At 32.7% G+C, this 21,287-nt stretch overlaps 1 long non-coding RNA gene across 8 annotated transcripts in view; it reads right to left on the bottom strand.

Annotated features, from left to right (window-relative positions):
* The window catches only part of LOC142332178 (uncharacterized), an 85,140-nt gene that overhangs the window by 45,703 nt on the left and 18,150 nt on the right, over positions 1-21,287 (bottom strand). The window contains exon 2 of one of the 8 annotated variants that reach the window (XR_012758204.1): positions 19,857-19,992. The exons of the other annotated variants lie outside the window; for them this stretch is intronic. This is a non-coding gene — a long non-coding RNA (uncharacterized LOC142332178). The remainder of the gene's footprint in view (positions 1-19,856; positions 19,993-21,287) is intronic. 8 annotated transcript variants of the gene reach the window in all.

Here is a 21,287-nt window from a genome sequence, read left to right as displayed (position 1 = left end):
GTTTTAATAGTATTTATAAATTTAGATTTTTAATGAAAATTCATTTAATAATTTTAAATGCACAATTTTAAATTGTTTTTTATTTTATATTTTTTTTTTAAAGAAATAACCTAATTTTATTATGTAAGGAATTTATTTCCATTAAGGGGATGTAATATTTTATTTGTTTTAATATTGATTTTTGAACATAGATTAATAATTAATTTTTATTTAACAATAATTACATTTTTTTTAAATAATTAAACTTATTATTATTATTATTCAATAAAGGGGGGGGAGATACTCCACCTTGGCCCTTTACCTCATCCAGCGAGCTACAGTCTACATTTTCTTCAGTTCATCGCTTCAGCTTCAAGAGCATCAGTCCTCCCGAGGGGAATACTCTTTTTTTCAAAATTATAATTTTTTTTAATATTTCGACTGTTCATTTAATATTTTCTTTTCACTAGAAGTTAATTTACATTTAACATTTTTATTTTAATTTTAATAAAAGCTCATTTTTAGTTATATTACTCTGATTTTATTAAGCGAATTAAAATTTAACAGTAAAATTAATAATAAAGTTTGCTTTTTAAAGCTTTTTTTTTAAGTTAGATTTTTCAGATTAATTTAATTGGTTTCTTGAATTAGTATAATTATTGAAAATCATTTAATTTCTTTTTAACTTTTACTATATACTTTTTCATTAAGGGGGGGGGGGGGGTATAGTCCACCCTGGCCCTTATCTCTCAGCGATCTTCAGTCATCATCTACATACTTCTGCAATATTATTTTGTTTTTATTATGTGTTTAGTTTGAATCAGGGCAAGCTCGAAATCGGTGAATTAAATCTGTAAATCAGATATTTATTTAAAGCATATAATAAAATCTTTTATCATTTTTCTTATTTTTAAACACGATTATTACGAGTATGAAATAATTTCAACTTGAATTATTTTAATATTTTCGGAATAAATCTCTTATGTTCTTATACCTTTAATTATTTTCATGTTGTTTCATGAAAATGGATTATCGCCTACGATCGTAAAAAAACAGCTGACCCTGATTTGAACTTTTAGTTTTAAGAAGGCATCATTATCCAGTTCGGCGGTACAGTGGCCTTCTTTGCAGTTCTTCAGCTTCGTATCCACCGGTGCCAAGTCTATACCGGCGGATACCTCTACAAGTCTGTACCTTGATATCCGGATGATTCATAAAAGCGCTGGTCGATCGTGTTTGAGGAATCAGAAGAAAGAAGACGAATCAACCTGGTTGTTATCGTGGGCTGCAATTGAAGGCCTCTACCACCACAGGGCAATAAAATTAAGGTAAGTTACACTACTATTATAATTTGGGGGGAGGGAATAGACTGAGAAATATTATAGTATGTCAGTTAACCGTAATTTTTTTTTTTGTAAGAGAAGTTTTATCATTTTTAGAATAATTATATTTTATATCTTTTTATCTTATTCGTCAAATTATTATAACAAATGTATAAATAAATTAAGTAAAAGAATAAAAATATTTCAATTTCTACACAGATTTAATTCAATAAAACTGACTTATTTATGTATCTACCCTTTAAATATTTTATACGTAATATGAACTTGATTAGTACTGAAAGTCATGATTATCATCATATCGATCAATATTTGCCACATCAGATAAATTTTTATGATTTTTCTTTTTCTTATAAAATTGAACTTTTTTTTTTTTTTGTCTTCAGTCATTTGACTGGTTTGATGCAGCTCTCCAAGATTCCCTATCTAGTGCTAGTCGTTTCATTTCAGTATACCCTCTACATCCTACATCCCCAACAATTTGTTTTACATACTCCAAACGTGGCCTGCCTACACAATTTTTCCCTTCTACCTGTCCTTCCAATATTAAAGCGACTATTCCAGGATGTGGCCTATAAGTCTGTCTTCTTTTTTTTAGTTCAAAAGATGCTACGATTTGCTGATGATATAGTAATTCTAGCCGAGAGTAAAAAGGATTTAGAAGAAACAATGAACGGCATAGATGAAGTCCTACGCAAGAACTATCGCGTGAAAATAAACAAGAACAAAACAAAAGTAATGAAATGTAGTAGAAATAACAAAGATGGACCGCTGAATGTGAATATAGGAGGAGAAAAGATTATGAAGGTAGAAGAATTTTGTTATTTGGGAAGTAAAATTACTAAAGATGGACGAAGCAGGAGCGATATAAAATGCCGAATAGCACAAGCTAAACGAGCCTTCAGTAAGAAATATAAGTTGTTTACATCAAAAATTAATTTAAATGTCAGGAAAAGATTTTTGAAAGTGTATGTTTGGAGTGTCGCTTTATATGGAAGTGAAACTTGGACGATCGGAGTGTCTGAGAAGAAAAGATTAGAAGCTTTTGAAATGCGGTGCTATAGGAGAACGTTAAAAATCAGACGGGTGGATAAAGTGACAAATGAAGAGGTATTGCGGCAAATAGATGAAGAAAGAAGCATTTGGAAAAATATAGTTAAAAGAAGAGACAGACTTATAGGCCACATACTAAGGCATCCTGGAATAGTCGCTTTAATATTGTAAGGACAGGTAGAATGGAAAAATTGTGTAGGCAGGCCACGTTTGGAGTATGAAAAACAAATTGTTGGGGATGTAGGATGTAGAGGGTATACTGAAATGAAACGACTAGCACTAGATAGGGAATCTTGGAGAGCTGCATCAAACCAGTCAAATGACTGAAGACAAAAAGACAAAAATATAACATCGCTATAGAATAGCTATCGATTAGATAGTATGTTTTTTCTTAATGCTACTGAATAACTAAATTTTTGTTACTAACGGTACATATATAATACTAACATCGTTTATTTTATCTTTTGTTGCAGGTACGACAACGATTACTTACATAGGTTAAGAGTGAACAGCGTTAATGTGGCTTAACTATTTAGTTTTATAATAACGATTAAAGGGAGGACTACTTACTTCGTAACTGGTACTCCTTTTCCAGTAGAATTAAGTTTCTTTTTCAGGTAATTATATATTCTTGTTTTGTTTTACAAACATGTGCATGTTAGACTAAATTTGCATGTTAGAATTAAGGAAAAATTCGCGTTTCCCCAGTAGGCCCCTCAGTAGGTTGTAATTGTTTTTTTAATTATGTTATATGTGTTGTATTTTTTTTACAGGTCCATTATATATTTTAAGTTAGAATTAATTATGTTAAGTCGCGTTCGCGTTCCATACCCCGTCCACAGTAGGCCCGATTATAAAGCGGGGTATTATTTTAATATTGTTTTTTTTTATTTATTTAAGATTAGATTAAGTACATGTTGTTAAGCCGTGTTAACCTGATCGGAATTTTCTGAAGTACTGTTTTATTTATTATGTATGTATATTTCAAGTACACCAAACTGTATTTTTAACAAACGACCTTGATATTTTTACTAATTTTGTTTCAGAATATTTGTTTCAGGTATAGATTATGTCATATTTTAACTAATCGATGTTGAAAAAAATGGTGTGATGAAGAATAAAAAAGGAAAAATGGATTCCAAAAGAATTAAAATATAAATAACTTGTTAATCTATTTTATTATTTTTATACTAATATTTCTCGAGATTGTTTCAAGTTTGTTTCAGCTACAGAAAATTGGGATATTTCAACTACTTAATGCTGGAACTACATACTAAAGTAACGCTTAGAAAATTGTACATGTGATGAACGTATAACAAAAAAATACGATGAAAAGGCTAATTTCAAAAGTCAAAATGATGATCAGATTAAGATTAACACAATCAACATCTAGATGACACGAGTGAGTATAATTTTAAATTTAATTAGATTATAGAAAAACAATGTAAAACCTCATAATCAGATTTCTTTTATAAAATAACTGAAGGGGTTTCTTTTTGTAAGACAATTTTAATTTTTGACATCGTAAATGGTAAAACATTTCACGGACTGCTGCATTTGATTTTAAACAGTTTTAGTAAAAATAAAACAAGTATAATTAATTAGTCTTTTATTTATTATAAATAACATAAACTTGTGAAGATTTTTACTATATGGAACATTTTATGTGTCTGAAGATGAATCGATGGCGCTAGTTTTAAATTGAATTTTTTTCAATAATTATTTGTAAAGATTTTGCACAATACTATATTTTAGATGTTTTTGTTGTTAACCTACTTTTAGTAGTAAAAGAGTTGCCGTATTCACTATAGAACATTATATTAATTATGTAAGCATCTTAGATCTGCATTTGCCATAATCTAGTACAAGTTTTATTTTGGAATGCAAAGTTGGCAGGAGTTTATTACTCCCTACTTTATCGCAGAACCTGGACAGAGTCCCTTGCTGCTGGATCATTCTAATCGGGCTTGTTTTTTTTTTAAAGGGTTAATTTTTAATCTCGGATCTAATTTTTCAAGTTTTGTCTATTATTATTTTAGTGAATTTAAGACGGATTTAATTGCATTCCAATCCGTTGTTAAACCAGCGTTATCGAACCCATTTTACGGGCCGACCGCGGAAGGCTAGGCTTATAAAGCCTGTCCTCCCGACGTAATTCCCCTTCAGACCGTCCACTGAAGTCCTTTCGGTGCTAACTCTTTAATAGGCTAGCAGGAATACGCCACAACGGGGCACTAGTTATAAGGAGGGAGCAATGCGTCCACTTTTCCGGAGGAGTCGCAATTGCTGGGTTATTTTGTCTGATTGTAAGTTTTGAAATAGGAGAGGTTGTGTAGAAGCTCTTCATCCGCTTCTGGTATGGCTGCCCTTCAGGACGCATCTCTGCTGGGCTCTGTTCCGGACTCCAGTCCGTGACGTTGAGACGAGTGGTTGGTCTTCCTTCTTCTTCTCCCTCTTCTTCTTCCGAAGACCTCTTCGTTCTTCTTTGGCCTGCACTTTCCAAGAATTGGTAGTAACCGAAGTTACATACCATTAACCTTGAAATTCCCGAGGCCCCGAAGGGCTGAACGGGGGAAAGTGCAGGTTTCTTCGTTCTTCTGTGCTGTCAGTGGCTGCTGGGCTCGTTCCCTCTTTCTTCTTTCTTGAAAGGAAAGGAAGGTAATAGGGAACTTACAAATGGTGATACCTATTCGCGATCGCGGTTTTGGGGCGGCGATTTTGGTGGAAAGAAGTAAACAGTAATTATTCACTCCACGTAATTATTAACCTTCAGACACACGTGTGTCTGATAAGGGGTTGGGGGGACCGCAGTTTTATTTTATGTCATACTAAAAATGGGCTCTCTCTTTTTCTGTTTGGCTTTCGGAACCGCCATAAGGTATTAAACTTCAGAGGATGATATGTATGTATGTAAATGAAGTGTAGTCTTGTACATTCTCAGGTCGACCGTTCCTGAGATGTACGGTTAACTGAGACCCGACCGCCAAAGAACACCGGTATCCACAATCTACTATTCAAATGCATATAAAAATAACTCCCTTTACTATGATTTGAATCTTAGAAATGTTTAACTTCAAAATCAGCTGATTTGTGATGATGAGTTAACCGCTAGACCACCTCGGTGGGCTATTAAAGAAGGGGCTGCATTCCACCAACAGTTAAGTTAACTGTTATTTTGCAAACTCGCTGGATCCCCTCTTATAAGTAATCTGTCTTGGTTTGGATTCTGTTACACGAGTTTTGTTTGCATGACATTAAAAATTGCTAATCTGAACAGAAGGCTGAGCAATTACTTTGAACAGTGTAACAAACTTATACCAGACGGTATAAGTGGTTGTTAATGAGGTGTAGCAAAATTTGATTGGCATATCTTAAAATGAACTTCTGAAATAAAATTAAAAAAACCACGGGCTTTGCATCTCTACTGTATATCTTGTGCAGAAAATTTAATACAAAGTACAATAATACAAAGGGATTCATTTATCTATGCCGATCGGTATTCGAACGGTATAGTGTGAAAGACAAAATAATTTCAATTTTTTGTTCCCAAAATATCTGTAGTTAAAAAAAAAGATGCTATTCAGTTCATTAATCTACCATCGACATTATTAAGACCTGTGCTTCACGACGGGCAGGATGCTCCTATTTCAAGACATCAATCTGTGTTACTAGACGATAAAATTTCATCCACCTAGCATATAGAAAAAGGTTAATACAATTTCTTCACCGGTCTTTGAAGATTAGAATCTATACCCGCCCAAAGATGAAGGATTTTGTTCACAATTTGGATCTTACTAAATAAATTAACATATAACATATATATACAGTTAAATAAACAATTTGTTTGGAGTTTTAACGGTAGTACTTTCACACTGAGGCAGTACTTGAAAAACTTTGAATTCATTTTAGACTGTAATTTTCGAAACATTTTAAAGACTCCACTAAACATCTGATTGTTTTATAAGGTGTCGTGTCATAGGAGAGGCGATGACATTTTGTTGAGTTTTGGTGGAAAATTTTAATTACTTTATAAAAATTCAAAATACGTCGTGTAAATGATCATTTATGTATAACATTTATATTTTAATAAAATAGAGTGCGAGGCATAATATAAACAGGTTTCTCAAAAACAGTCAACTAGCCTAATTACCATAGCCTTATTTGTTAATAATAGACTTGTGAAGATTTTTACTATGTGGAACATTTTATGTGTCGCAAGGTGAATCGAGTGTACTAGTTTTAAATTTAATTTTTTTTAATAGTCGTAAAGATTTTGCACAAGGGATTTTTATGCAGAAAAAACAGCATCACAACAGTTTTTCTGTCTGGCCATTTTAGGCGCAACAGGGAAGAATACGAGTTGTACAAGTAGAAAGTTCTTCTCTTTTTTAGGACAATCTCTAGTTAAAAAAATAACCACCTGTTTACTAAGTTTGAAATTTCTCATAGGGTTTACTTGATTATTTTTACAGACATAAATTGCGCTAAGAGAGACAAAACATTAAAATCAAAAACTCCAGCTATAGAATATCAGAACGGCATACAGGAAAAACTAACAAGATAAAGAATAAAAAATTATAAATTATAATTTAAGAGAGCATTAAAAGATTTAAAAGGCAGAAAGACTCCTGGAATAGACGGAATACCTGTAGAATTACTGCGCAGTGCAGGGGAGGAGGCGATTGATAGATTATACAAACTGGTGTGTAATATTTATGAAAAAGGGGAATTTCCGTCAGACTTCAAAAAAAGTGTTATAGTTATGATACCAAAGAAAGCAGGGGCAGATAAATGTGAAGAATATAGAACAATTAGCTTAACTAGTCATGCATCAAAAATCTTAACTAGAATTTTATACAGAAGAATTGAGAGGAGAGTGGAAGAGATAAAGAGAGTGCAAGATAATAAACAAGAACAAAACAAAAGTAATGAAATGTAGTAGAAATAACAAAGATGGACCGCTGAATGTGAAAATAGGAGGAGAAAAGATTATGGAGGTAGAAGAATTTTGTTATTTGGGAAGTAAAATTACTAAAGATGGACGAAGCAGGAGCGATATAAAATGCCGAATAGCACAAGCTAAACGAGCCTTTAGTAAGAAATATAATTTGTTTACATCAAAAATTAATTTAAATGTCAGGAAAAGATTTTTGAAAGTGTATGTTTGGAGTGTCGCTTTATATGGAAGGGAAACTTGGACGATCGGAGTATCTGAGAAGAAAAAATTAGAAGCTTTTGAAATGCGGTGCTATAGGAGAATGTTAAAAATCAGATGGGTGGATAAAGCGACAAACAAAGAGGTATTGCGGCAAATAGATGAAGAAAGAAGCATTTGGAAAAATATAGTTAAAAGAAGAGACAGACTTATAGGCCACATACTAATGCATCCTGGAATAGTCGCTTTAATATTGGAAGGACAGGTAGAAGGGAAAAATTGTGTAGGCAGGCCACGTTTGGAATATGTAAAACAAATTGTTAGGGATGTAGGATGTAGAGGGTATACTGAAATGAAACGACTAGCACTAGATAGGGAATCTTGGAGAGCTGCATCAAACCAGTCAAATGACTGAAGACAAAAAATAAATAAAAATAAAAAACAATAAATAAATAATAATAATTCATTAATAACAAAATATATATATATATGAAAAAAATCAGAAGTTATTCATGAAGTAAGATTTTATGTAATTTTCATTTAAAAAAAAATATGTATATGTAATTTAATAGGCGTACAAAGAAGTCATGTGGTGTCCAGATCAGATATTTCCTGTATGACACAAGTACATCAGCGAGGCTTCATAGAGAAAATCTGAAGTTTTTAATCGAAAGAGTACCATAACTTTAGAGGAATACAAAAAAACTATTTTCAAGTTAAAATAAAAAATTAATTAAATCTCTGAACGGGTATGGGATGGGTTTCGAAGTAAATAATGCGGGATTTTTTCTTTACCTTCTGTTCACTAAAGATCACGTTTCCAAAATTTAGATGGGGCTTGTCGTATGCTAAACATGTGCTTTTATCAGTCACATTCAATACGGTGTTACTTTCAATATAATTTATTATAAATGTATTTTTTAAATGTTATTAATAATTTTTTTTCACAAAAAATCCTTTAATTTTTATTTTCAATTAGAATTGCATTATCTTAAATTAATTTCAGTAGTTTTCTTAGGAAGACTGATTATTAGACGTAATTAAATAAGTGAAAATCTCATTTTAAGTGAAAAGTTTTTCTGTGTAATATTTTATGTACTTATAATTTCCGTAAGATTGATAATAAGTTTTAAAAATAACAAAAATAATTTAATATTAGATAACATATATAATACTCTACTGTCTATTGTTAAAAAATTACTGATGGTGAATGAAATTTTAGATGGAATAATTTTTCATTATAATTTTTTTGTTTAAAAATAGTAATTATTGAATATGTCTATCAAGGTCATTGCCGTAGTGTGGGAAGGGGAGAGGCTATGAGTGAGGTAAATAAAAAACATGAAACGTATGACAATACCATTCGTAATAGGAAGCTTGTATATGATGTGATGGACAGACGCTGTTGCCATTTAAACTGATTTACTATTGTAACATTTAAACTGTTACGTTGCCACTTCTTCCGTTGTGGTCCCGTAGCCGCCGAGCTTGGCATCAGACAAATCGCCGCGTTGCGTTTTTTCGTATTCAATACGTTTACATAGAAGATGAATAAAAATAATAATTTTTAATATTTTGGTAAAATTTTTATTATCTATTTTTTTTTTAATTTAATAACGAATCAATATATTATAATTTTACTATTAAAAAAAAATAAATAAATAAATTTCTGCATTTACACTCTCGGGCTGCTGTTTATAAAAATATAGATCATAGGAAAGTAATTTGGAAGTAGTAAAAATATTATAGGCATTTTACTAAAAATGAATTAAACTTGTAAAATTAATGATTGCCTCAACTAGTAGTATCTTATGCATAAAATTTTTTTTGGAATCTTTGTAATTTTTTTTATTATTTTCATTTCTTAGAAATTAAATAATAATAATAAATTGTACTTAAGTTGTATTATTTTTTATCGTTATATTTATCCGAGATATGATTAGGCGTAAATGTTCTTCAGGTTTGAACAATGAGCAGCGCCCGTGCGAAGTTAGATACGATAACTAATTGTACTACATTGCATCTTGAGTGAAAAATAATATTACTGTCTCTTTTGACAAATGAAAAATGACAAGTGACAAATGAAGAGGTATTGCGGCAAATAGATGAAGAAAGAAGCGTTTGGAAAAATATAGTTCAAAGAACAGACAGACTTATAGGCCACATACTAAGGCATCCTGGAATAGTCGCTTTAATTTTGGAAGGACAGGTAGAAGGGAAAAATTGTGTAGGCAGGCCACATTTGGAATATGTAAAACAAATTGTTAGGGATGTAGGATGTAGAGGGTATACTGAAATGAAACGACTAGCACTAGATAGGGAATCTTGGAGAGCTGCATCAAACCAGTCAAATGACTGAAGACAAAAAAAAAAAGTAAAATGAAAATGTAAAAAGTTTAAAAATTATTGTAAATAGTAAAAGGTGGTATTTTGTTATTTTAATTGTGAAATTGTTTCAAATAAAACCAGTTTATTTAACTAAGTTTGAAGATTAGCTCGATTAGTTTTAATAAATATTAAAATATCGATATTAAATATTTTAACATTTACTATTACAGATATTGCCACTTATTCTAACCTATTTTCAACTGTATTTTTCAGCAGCTATAAAGACAGAATTCATCCACTGGATGGTATAAAGCTTCAGATCTAGTGAAGAGTTAGGCAATTTTAAATAGATTAAAATTTTTTCAATGTTAATAATTTACTGTTTTTGTTAGGATTCAGTTAACGGCGGGTATTCTCTAGGGAAACTCAGTCTGAGTCTAATAAAAAACAAATATTAAATGGCTAAAATATAACTGGATTTAGATCATCTTGAGATATAGTATAATAAAATTTAATTTAACAGTATTATTTTTCCAATAAACTAGATGGAAAAAAACACAAGCAAAACTGGATTATTTAACTTTAATTCTTTTTAAAGTAATAATTTTGGAACACAGTACTTACTTCATCTGTTTATATTTGAAATAATTTTTTGCATTGCCGCATTTCTCCAATTATCCCTCTACGTCTGTTGCTTTTCTTTTCTGTTTTGCTTGAATTATTTATTAGCTTAACTTCCCGCGTTAAATTTTTTTAAGATGTCACAACCGCTTTAGTTTTTCATTACAAATTCTATCCGTCATTCTACTTGTACCAAAACATTTCCTCATAATTTTTTTTCTTTTTGTCTTCAGTCATTTGACTGGTTTGATGCAGCTCTCCAAGATTCCCTATCTAGTGCTAGTCGTTTCATTTCAGTATACCCTCTACATCCTACATCCCTAACAATTTGTTTTACATATTCCAAACGTGGCCTGCCTACACAATTTTTCCCTTCTACCTGTCCTTCCAAAATTAAAGCGACTATTCCAGGATGCCTTAGTATGTGGCCTATAAGTCTGTCTCTTCTTTTAACTATATTTTTCCAAATGCTTCTTTCTTCATCTATTTGCCGCAATACCTCTTCATTTGTCGCTTTATCCACCCGTCTGATTTTTAACATTCACCTATAACACCGCATTTCAAAAGCTTCTAATCTTTTCTTCTCAGATACTCCGATCGTCCAAGTTTCACTTCCATATAAAGCGACGCTCCAAACATACACTTTCAAAAATCTTTTCCTGACATTTAAATTAATTTTTGATGTAAACAAATTATATTTCTTACTAAAGGTTCGTTTAGCTTGTGCTATTCGGCATTTTATATCGCTCCTGCTTCGTCCATCTTTAATTCTACTTCCCAAATAACAAAATTCTTCTACCTCCATAATCTTTTCTCCTCCTATTTTCACATTCAGTGGTCCATCTTTGTTATTTCTACTACATTTCATTACTTTTGTTTTGTTCTTGTTCATTTTCACGCGATAGTTCTTGCGTAGGACTTCATCTATGCCGTTCATTGTTTCTTCTAAATCCTTTTTACTCTCGGCTAGAATTACTATATCATCAGCAAATCGTAGCATCTTTATCTTTTCACCTTGTACTGTTACTCCGAATCGAAATTGTTCTTTAACATCATTAACTGCTAGTTCCATGTAAAGATTAAAAAGTAACGGAGATAGAGAACATCCTTGTCGGACTCCCTTTCTTATTATGGCTTCTTTCTTATGTTCTTCAATTGCTACTGTTGCTGTTTGGTTCCTGTACATGTTAGCAATTGTTCTTCTATCTCTGTATTTGAACCCTAATTTTTTTAAAATGCTGAACATTTTATTCCTGTCTACGTTATTGAAAGCCTTTTCTAGGTCTATAAACGCCAAGTATGTCGGTTTGTTTTTCTTTAATTTTCCTTCTACTATTAATCTGAGGCCTAAAATTGCTTCCCTTGTCCCTATACTTTTCCTGAAACCAAATCGGTCTTCTCCTAACACTTCTTCCCCTCTCCTCTCAATTCTTCTGTATAAAATTCTAGTTAAGATTTTTGATGCATGACTAGTTAAACTAATTGTTCTTTATTTACTGTAATACATAATTTGTGCTAGATTTAAAAAAAATTAAATTATGATAAAAGCGAAGTGTTTAATAAAAAAATTAAATTAAATAAAAGTAATAAGTAAATTCTTTATAGTAATAAATGCTTTAAAAAAAAAGGTCGATAGCCAATGATAAAATATAACGATAATTTATAAAACTGTAACGGTCATAGGCTGACAGAAGACTTTTAGAGGTAATTCTTTTTTCGTTTAATTTTTTTAGGATGACGTAATATAAGTAAAAACATCTGTCTGTCTGTGACTATACGATGATGTAGGTTGGAGGGAGGGGGAATGAAGAAACCACAGGTGGCTTTCTTCGTTCTGATTGGCTACCGTCGGACAGTACAGTATCACGCGATGTAAACTTGCTTACATGTGTGCGTGCGTACGTGTGTGTATTGTTGTCGTCGAGTAACAAAATTAATATCCATATTTCTTATATAGACGTTTAATATAATTAAATTAAATCAAGATTTGTCGATTATTTTATGTTTATTAAATTTTATTTAAAATAATAATTAATCTCTCTTAATTTTAATAAACTTATTAAAAATATTACGATAAGGTTTATCCGTTTTGTAAAGTAATTTACAAAAAAAAAAAAAATTCTAATAATACATAACAGATAAAATTTCTCCAGTTTTATTTACAATTCGACCTCGTAATATCCTACACGTGTATTTTAACGAGCGAAGAATTTGCGGTAAATGAAATTAATGAGATATTAAAAAAAAAAAAAATTTTTGCCCAGAATCAAACCCGACACCGGCAGATTTAGAAGCCAACATGTTTTTTAATACGATAAAATGTTATAAACTTATTTCTAAAATGAAATACAACATTAAGGGGTAAAAAAATTAATATGTAAAACTTGTAATTAACTCTATTATATTTAAGGTTGTAATAATAAAAATAAGACGTCCAGATACATTCAACAATGTTGCGTTAGAATCTATAAGCGACTTACATTAATACATTTATGTAATCCTTTTATGTTTATAAGAACCTAAAATATAATGTTATTTAATACTTCAACAAGCATCAACTAAACCGTTTGTCGACCGATCCCCTAGATGGAATCTTGCGTCGTCCGGATGGTCCCGGCTTCGAATCTCAGTCGCTAATGTTTTAATAAACATTAATCTCAGATTATATTTAATTTGAATAACAATTTTGTAACAAGAAAATCTCTCTCTGATAATTCGAGTACTTAAAACAAGCAATAATTTATGTAAATTTTACTAACTGTATTTACAACTTAAAATAAACAAAAAAGTTATCAAGTATGATTTTTACGTTTTTAACACTAATACATAAACGATCAACAAAAAAAAAAAAATCATAGTTCATTGACCTTATAAGTTCATTGACCTTATTGTCAAACACAAAGAATTTTTTTTTTTTTGTCTTCAGTCATTTGACTGGTTTGATGCAGCTCTCCAAGATTCCCTATCTAGTGCTAGTCATTTCATTTCAGTATACCCTCTACATCCTACATCCCCAACAATTTGTTTTACATACTCCAAACGTGGCCTGCCTACACAATTTTTCCCTTCTACCTGTCCTTCCAATATTAAAGCGACTATTCCAGGATGCCTTAATATGTGGCCTATAAGTCTGTCTCTTTCTTTATATTTTTCCAAATGCTTCTTTCTTCATCTATTTGCCGCAATACCTCTTTGTTTGTCACTTTATCCACCCATCTGATTTTTAACATTCTCCTATAGCACCGCATTTCAAAAGCTTCTAATCTTCTCTTCTCAGATACTCCGATCGTCCAAGTTTCACTTCCATATAAAGCGACACTCCAAACATACACTTTCAAAAATCTTTTCCTGACATTTATATTAATTTTTGATGTAAACAAATTATATTTCTTACTGAAGGCTCGTTTAGCTTGGGCTATTCGGCATTTTATATCGCTCCTGCTTCGTCCATCTTTAGTAATTTTACTTCCCAAATAACAAAATTCTTCTACCTCCATAAACTTTTCTCCTCCTATTTTCTCATTCAGCGGTCCATCTTTGTTATTTCTACTACATTTCATTACTTTTGTTTTCTTCTTGTTTATTTTCATGCGATAGTTCTTGCGTAGGACTTCATCTATGCCGTTCATTGTTTCTTCTAAATCCTTTTTACTCTCGGCTAGAATTACTATATCATCGGCAAATCGTAGCATCTTTATCTTTTCACCTTGTACTGTTACTCCGAATCTAAATTGTTCTTTAACATCATTAACTGCTAGTTCCATGTAAAGATTAAAAAGTAACGGAGATAGGGAACATCTTTGTCGGACTCCCTTTCTTATTAGGGCTTCTTTCTTATGTTCTTCAATTGTTATTGTTGCTGTTTGGTTCCTGTACATGTTAGCAATTGTTCTTCTATCTCTGTATTTGAACCCTAATTTTTTTAAAATGCTGAACATTTTATTCCAGTCTACGTTATTGAAAGCCTTTTCTAGGACTATAAACGCCAAGTATGTTGGTTTGTTTTTCTTTAATCTTCCTTCTACTATTAATCTGAGGCCTAAAATTGCTTCCCTTGTCCTTATATTTTTCCTGAAACCAAATTGGTCTTCTCCTAACACTTCTTCCACTCTCCTCTCAATTCTTCTGTATAAAATTCTAGTTAAGATTTTTGATGCATGACTAGTTAAACTAATTGTTCTGTATTCTTCACATTTATCTGCCCCTGCTTTCTTTGGTATCATAACTATATAACACTTTTTTTGAAGTCTGATGGAAATTCCCCATTTTCATAAATATTACACACCAGTTTGTATAATCTATCAATCGCTTCCTCACCTGCACTGCGCAGTAATTCTACAGGTATTCCGTCTATTCCAGGAGCCTTTATTTGTTTAGATTGAGCCTTTAGATTGTTTATTACTGTAATTTATTTTTTAAAAATTCATAATATACTAAGACATTTTTTTTTTTTTTTGCAGAATTTTAATTAACTGGATTATAATATTTTATACAATCGATTCAGTATTTCTTTATGAAGTTTATTTATACTAATCAAAGAATTCTTTTGTGATTTGATAAAATATGCAACTGATTGTGAAGTGTACTGCAGAACAATGATCCCATGAGAAAAAAAGAATGGTGTAGAAAAAGAAAACTTAACACCCAAACATTAATATTTTTTGTTATTGACATCACACTTTGTATAAATATTATAAATAAAAGTAAGAAATATAATGTATTATAATAAAGAATCTTTCAGTACGTAGAGACAAACATCTTTAGTTAAAAGTACATCTAAATAGATGTCTTCTTAGTTGAGGTCAGGTGGAATATATTGGCCGGTTCTTCAACATGATCACGATTGTTTGCATGTGACCGATGGATATTTTGCTGTGAAATGTTACAGGACAACGGCTTTAGGCCACGTATAAGCCTGTCTAGGTCTTCCATTTGTAGGCAGGCTGCAGAGCCACCTGCTAAGGAGGATGGTCCAATTGATTTCGGGAGTCGGCACCTGGGGAAGAAGATGGTGGATCTTATGGGGTATGGATCTGACACTGAGGTGTTGAAGGCAGTCAGGAGACTGACCCTGCTTGTAAAAGAGAACACCAAAACTAAGAAGGAAATTAAAGACATTGTCCTAAAGCTCCAGCAGAGTGTTGCTCATCGAGAGAGTCAACGAGGAGGAAGTAGTTGTCCTGTGCAAGAGATTCTGGCGGGAGGAGCGGTTTACTTGCATGAGTGAACCCAATGCCACCGGTGCTCTGGGGAGTGATGCGGTCCATGTGTTGGATCTTAATGGAAATAGTAGCGGGTACTCTAAGGTGATGTTTGGTACCTGCAAGGTACTTAGACAGTTAAGAGTCTGAAGGTAAGCCGAGAGCAAGTCTGGTTCTAGCAGAGAATACCAGGCCTGAGTTATTGCTTGGTGATGGGATGGAAATGAATGAATGGCGTAGTTTCATCGTGGTAGTAGATTCCCCCAAGAGGGAAGACTCCGCAAAGCTTGAGTGTTATTGAGCATTGCTTAAGATTAACGCGGTGACAAAGCTTGACTTGTAAATGGTAATGCGACGGGTAAGTGACTTCGGAAGGTTATAGAGTATGTCGTAAGGAGAGCCAATCTGAGGTACTCTTTCCGGCTGATGGCGGATAGTGCTGCTAAGCAAACAGCCATGGGTGGAGACAAGGGTAGTGTTTAATGAGTGGATATGGTGCCAACCCAAAGTAGGACTACTCTAATGGTTAGAGCAGAGGGTCGTTCTTATGCAGTGGCCGTTGCGGGGGCTTTGCTGGACAAACACAGAGTTAAAATCTGCTGGATCTGCCATAGGGTCTCCCATAGATCATCGAAGGAGCGCTGCTTTCGTTGTGGTCGACCTAAGTAAGCAGTGTTATAACTGTGCACGGGAGGGGCACCTGAGTATGGATTGCAGTGAAGTTCAAGTAGCTTCACTGCAATCCCAAGTAGCTCTGGAAGGTACAGTGCCTCTGTTTAACTGGGATGAAGTGGGAAAAGAGCTTCTCCCCTATGCCAGTATTGTGGGGTCGTTAACTCCTCAGAACATGTTATGCTAGGATGTTGCACCCAGTACTGGATGAGTTTGGGGAGTTAAGGGTCAGAATGTTGTCCCTAAGATGCTTGCCTTGGAGGTAGCGAGGCGGGGTAAAACTGCCATTGTTGAGGCTATTGTGTGTTGTATTGTGTGTGGAGGCACAGGACAGCAAGTAGGAGTACCTTGCATGGGTCGTAGTTGATGTAGTGCTCTTTTTTGGTTGGGGCTTGTGTTTTATTGTTGTGTATTTCATTATTATTTATAGTATTGTATATATGTAGTCGGGCAACATTAGTTTCTGTATGTATTAAGTGTATTGATTTTTATGTATATGCTTGATGTTGCATCTTTGGTATTTATGTATGTATTTTGTGTGTTTTATTAATCATGTATTATGTAGGTGAGTACTCAGGTCGGGGGTTATGTTGTATTGTTGTGAATTTTATTGTTTTATTTTTGCATATTATGTGTTTGTCATAGTATTTTTTAGTATATTATGTACAATTCTCTAAAAGGGTATTTTCGGTCTTTATATGTAACAAATTACGTTCAGGAGTATGTTAAGTAGTCTACACACACACACACACACACATATATTGTGGAGTGTAACATTATTTCAGTGTATGAAATTGCACTGAGCAACTAATTGCAATTGTGTGGCCAATAATGTCAGTATGGCTGTTTTGCATAGGTGGCGACCTCTCACTGGGTGGGGACTGACTAATGCTTCAAAAGTGGATCCGATCCACGGTCAGTACAATTGCAAAAAGAAAAAAAAGAAAATAGATCTGTGTTACTTTCAAAATCATAAAATCATTAGTTCGGAGCATCTGTGTAAACAGTTAAAACTGTTAATAATAAATACTGTTGTTTATATAACTATCATAATTATTCAATAAGTCTTCTTGAAAGTGCATTTTTGAATAAAAAATTCGGTGATAAGATTAATGTTTTAAAGGGTTAAAAACACCTAAAATTTATTACCACCTTATTAAATAATTAATACAGTAATTAATCGTGAAAATTATTACAAGTGAGTTTAACGGTTCGAAAGTGGCCAAAATTTTAATAAAAATATTTAAAGTTAAAATTGGCTGAATGTTTCAAAATAAATTGATTTGATAATTAACATGGGGGGAATGGATGATCGATCAAAGTTTCAGTTATAATTGCGAAATCATAGATCAATGAAATTATTCAAGAAGACAGACAAATTATAGAAAAATGTTTTGATGGAATTAGTAATATAAAATTAGTAAAGATAAACCGCATAAGAATGTCCCTCTGCTCTAACCACACTAGAGTCCTATTTTGGGTTTGCACCATATCCGTTTGTTGAACACTACCCTTGTCTCCACTCATAGCTGTTTGCTTAGCAGCTCTATCTGCCGCCAGCCGGAAAGAGTACCTCTGATCAGCTCTCCTTGCGACATACTTGGCAACCTTCTGAGAAGGCATTTACCCACTGCATTGATTGCCAAGTCAAGCTTTGTCACCGCGTTAATCTTAAGCAACGCTCGATAACACTCGAGCTTTGCAGTCTTCTCCCTTTGTGGAATTTATAACCGTGACAAAACTACACTGCTCATTCATCTCTATCCCATCACCAAGCAATACCTCAGACCTGGTATTTTCTGCTAGAACCAGACTTGCTCTCGGCTTACCTTCAGACTCTATCTAACTGTCTAATTACCCTGCAGGCATCAAACACCACATTGGAGTTGATTTTTAGACAAAAATGGATCAAAAGAATAATTTTCATTTGATCGTACAATAAAATGCAAAACTTCATTCAAATGTACGTTGAAATACCACTGTAAAACACGAGTGAGATTTGATTACAGCTTACCAATAGAATTAAATAAATCAGATTTCACATATGAAGGGAAATTAAACATTATCCGATTGACAGAGGTTTATTACATGTATTAATTTTATAATAAAGCGAAGGAAGAATAGTCAAGATAGTATGAGCTAGATTAAAAACTTAACCCACCGGGTTGGTCTAGTGGTTAACGCGTCTTCCCAAATCAGCTGATTTGGGAGTCGAGAGTTACAGCGTTCAAGTCCTAGTAAAGCCGGTTATTTTTACACGGATTTGAATACTAGATCGTGGATACTGGTGTTCTTTAGTGGTTGGGTTTCAATTAACCACACATCTCAGGAATGGTCGAACTGAAAATGTACAAGACTACACTTCATTTACACTCATACATATCATCCTCATTCATCCTCTGAAGAATTATCTAAGCGGTAGTTACCGGAGGCTAAACAGGAAAAGAAAAAAAGATTAAAAACTTAAAGAACTGCACCTTCAGAATTTTTAACTAAGTATAAACTTGTGATAGCAAGAGAAGCTGGTGCTTCGCTGCTGTTGGTAGGCTTGACGAAGATAATTTGCTGAAGACGATGTTGACCGGCGAAATATCATGGTGAAAAGTGGCTGCCTTGGTCGAAGGTATCCTCAAAACCAAGATGGCACAGGAATTATGGCACGAGGGCTAGCCTTCATATGACGGATGGTGAGGGGACAGCCTGTACAAGGAAGTGGTTGAGGGCTCCCTTGGGGTCGTCACTACTGTCAAGGTGGGCAGGACTCTCCAACCCATCGGATTGGGGCCGACAATGACCTGATCTATAGTGTTGCTGACATTGTATCTAGACAGCGACCTCCTCCTCTTATTGTGGTGCTGTAGATCGAACCCCGGACCCCTACTAGACCGGTCGCTTCACAAGTGAATAGATGTAGAATGGAAGAAGTTCCACTGTGAACGGAGGCTACATTATCGTGGATAATGTGTTCTGCCAAAGCACGCATGGTGAGCAGGATAGGGATAGCCTACCCATGGAGGTGGTTAGGGGCCATTGGGTCGCTGCCACTGGTGATATGTGTAAGACTCCCAACACCGCACTGTGTGTATAAACTGGCAGTCAAGAGGATTTCTTTTTGAAATTGATAAAAGAAGTTTTATATATATTTGTGAAATCCATCTCCTAGACTATTATAATTATTAGGAGAGATTTCCAAATTAAATTATGGAATGTAAATTACATCCAGGAATAGACACTGATTCTTACCACAATATAGTTGTGTCTAAATGTACGGTGAGGTACAGAAAACAAAGAAAAAATGGGATAATAAAGACCAGAAAAAAGAATGATATGAAATAAAAATTGGGACAAACGTAAGGACAACTATTACAAAAAAACAAGATTTACAAAAAATGAAGAAATAAAATTAACAGAGGAAATAATTTTAATCAAGAAAGGGACTTCAAATAGAAATATGTCTAAAGAAAATTAAATATCTTACATTGATGTTTGAAATTTTTTCCACTTAACTGATAAGCACAATGAACACTTTTCTTAGGATGTGTCAGAGATGGAAACGTCCTTCCAGGGAAAATGGTCTAAAGATGCTTGCCGATTACTGTTGGGGAATGAAAAGAGTTGTTCCTGAGGATGATTCAGAAGAAAACTAAAGAAAAACAGATATTAGGTAAGATACTTTAGGCTTTATAATTCATTAATCAGGTTTTCTTTAAATTTGCATTACTAAATACCCTGACCTTCGATTTAATTTTGGTTAAAAAGTCTAAAAAGTTAAAATTTTTGTTTAAATTGAACATTATTGCGTTTTTTAAATTTTATTTGAATTTTTTCATTGTTTATTTTATATAACCACTTAGAAGAGGGAGGGGGTGTATCTATTAAAATGTAAATTTTACATCAAAGTAAATTTGATGTAAAATCAAGTCTGTAACACTTTTATTGAGTGCTAGGAGAGAAATTATTTGAATTGCACAAAAAACAACAGTATTAAAACCATTTTTCTGTAGTGGAATTCATGGTAATGTTTTTTTAACATTACGGTGAAGAGAGCAATTTGTTTTTTTTTTTATGAGGAAGAGTAAATATAATTCTCTGTTTGTTTAAACCAAATGTACAACTTTTTTTTGTAACGTTTAAATAATCATCACAAAATAAAATAATAAATAAATAAATAATCTTCCTGACGAAGTCAGAAAGAATGAATTAAGGTGATCGATATCTATTATTAAATTTCACAATATTAAGATATCATTTATTCTGATATAAAATGATTAACTTTTGTCGCTCTTATGCTAAGGGGTTTAATATATATTTTTATTTTTTTTTTATTTACAGTTATGTTTGCCATGATTTCAGCTTTTGTTGTTCATTAACTTTACAGAGGAATTTGAAACGATGAGAATGAAATTTTCACCAGATTACAGTTAAATTATTTAATATTTTATATGTTCTCGTACGAGACAAGTGCACCGTTCTACGATCATAAGTAAGTACAATATTACTTACATTTTGTAGAAAATAAATGTTTTATTTTTCAGTAAAATTTTTTAATAGTATTGCAAAAGAGAAAGCTTTCTTTGAAACCCTTCTTGATCTTGGTGATCCGTTAAAAATAAGTAAGTAGTCTCTTCATGTTTTATGTAAAATAGTTGTACAGTAAAAACAGTACAGTCATTTTTTCTGCCTGGCATTACGAAGAGATGTCCAAGATTGCCATTAGTTTTAATGGAAATTCTTGTTAGATTTAGAGTTCTTTTTCATCTTTATCTTAATTGAAATCGTCCAGCTATGTACGACTCTAAATGTTTATATAATAATTATGAATTTGTAGTTTTCAAAATTCCTATAGAATCTCTTCAAACTTCAAATAAATTGAAACAAAAAATATGCACATATCTCAAATTAACTAGTATTTATTTCTGGTTTGTAAAATATAACTTT

Source organism: Lycorma delicatula, chromosome 11, assembly GCF_047948215.1.
Source record: "Lycorma delicatula isolate Av1 chromosome 11, ASM4794821v1, whole genome shotgun sequence".
In the NCBI taxonomy this organism is placed as follows: Eukaryota; Metazoa; Arthropoda; class Insecta; order Hemiptera; family Fulgoridae; genus Lycorma; species Lycorma delicatula.
The sequence above is the reverse complement of the archived record's forward strand: the minus strand, read 5'-3'. Positions and strand labels throughout refer to the sequence as shown.